Genomic DNA, 2,500 nt, shown 5'->3' on the forward strand with positions numbered 1-2,500 from the left:
ACCAACACACACCAGCACACACCAGAATACACCAACACACACCACCACACCAACACACACCACCCCACCAACACACACCAGCACACACCAACACACACCAGCACACACTAGAATACACCAACACACACCAACACACCAACACACACCAGCACACCAACACACACCACACCAACACACATCAGCAAACACCAAAACACACCAGCACACACCAGAATACACCAACACACACCACCACACCAACACACACCAACACACCAAACACACACCACCACACCACCACACACCAGAATACACCAACACACACCACCACACCAACACACACCACCACACCACCACACACCACCACACCACCACACATCAGCACACACCAACACACACCAGCACACACCAACACACACCACCACACCAACACACACCAGAATACACCAACACACACCACCACACCAACACACACCAGCACACCAACACACACCACAACACCAACACACATCAGCACACACCAACACACACCAGCACACACCAACACACACCACCACACCAACACACACCAGAATACACCAACACACACCACCACACCAACACACACCAGCACACCAACACACACCACAACACCAACACACATCAGCACACACCAACACACACCAGAATATACCAACACACACCACCACACCAATACACACCACCACACCAACACACACCAGCGCACCAACACACACCAACACACACCACCACACACCAGAATACACCAACACACACCACTACTCCAACACACACCAGAATACACCAACACACACCACCACACCAACACACACCAGCACACCAACACACATCAGCACACACCAACACACATCAGCACACACCAACACACACAGCACACACCAGAATACACCAACACACACCAGCGCACCAACACACACCAGCACACACCAGAATACACCAACACACACCACCACACCAACACACACCACCACACCACCACACACCACCACACCAACACACACCACCACACCACCACACATCAGCACACACCAACACACACCAGCACACACCAACACACACCACCACACCAACACACACCAGAATACACCAACACACACCACCACACCAACACACACCAGCACACCAACACACACCACAACACCAACACACATCAGCACACACCAACACACACCAGAATATACCAACACACACCACCACACCAATACACACCACCACACCAACACACACCAGCGCACCAACACACACCAACACACACCACCACACACCAGAATACACCAACACACACCACCACTCCAACACACACCAGAATACACCAACACACACCAGCACACCAACACACATCAGCACACACCAACACACACCAGAATACACCAACACACACCAGCGCACCAACACACACCAGCACACCAACACACATCAGCACACACCAACACACACCAGCACACACCAGAATACACCAACACACACCACCACACCAACACACACCAGCACACCAACACACATCAGCACACACCAACACACACCAGCACACACCAGAATACACCAACACACACCAGCGCACCAACACACACCAGCACACCAACACACACCAGCGCACCAACACACATCAGCACACACCAACACACACCAGCGCACCAACACACACCAGCACACCAACACACACCAGCGCACCAACACACATCAGCACACACCAACACACATCAGCACACACCAACACACATCAGCACACACCAACACACATCAGCACACACCACCACACCAACACACACCAGCACACACCAGAATACACCAACACACACCACCACTCTTACTGGCATCTGGTTTTAATATCAGAGGGACTGAAATGGGGAACCTCAGCTGTCAGTCACTCAGGTAAAGTTACCAGGGCATTACTGCATCATCATCATCATCATCATCAACAACAACAACAATAATAATAAAACTACAATAATACTATTAACAACAACACCTATAATAATAATAATAATAATAAAACTACAATAATACTCCTATTAAGAACAACAATAACAACAACAACAATAATAATAACAAAGTACAGCGCTGCCAGTGTGCTGAACTCTTTATGTTCACCAAGAACATACGGCAGCTTCTCCATGGCTTAGAGAGTGTTCTGTATCCAGCAAAGAATCCAGGCAGTGTTGGAAACATCGTGGCAGCCACCACTTTCATGTTGAAATAAGAGCACCCAACGTTCACCTCCTCTTCACAAACACAGCCTCTTCTGTCCTACACACACTGGAACCGTGCCTGACCTGGAGTGGGTGTACACGCCTCCTACCCAGGGTCAACACGGGGCGCTGGTTTGGGTTAAACTGGATTCAGCATGCTTCAGGTTCATGTTGTCACCATGATAAACTGGGCTTTGGTGAGGAATGCTTAGTAGAAGGAGGCAGAAGAGGTGAGAGAGGGAGAGAGAGAGAGAGAGAGAGAGAGAGAGAGAGAGGGGGGGGGAAGGATATTGAGAGTTGCAGGTATGACA

Source organism: Electrophorus electricus, chromosome 16 (genome assembly GCF_041902795.1).
Source record: "Electrophorus electricus isolate QZ-2024a chromosome 16, ASM4190279v1, whole genome shotgun sequence".
In the NCBI taxonomy this organism is placed as follows: Eukaryota; Metazoa; Chordata; class Actinopteri; order Gymnotiformes; family Gymnotidae; genus Electrophorus; species Electrophorus electricus.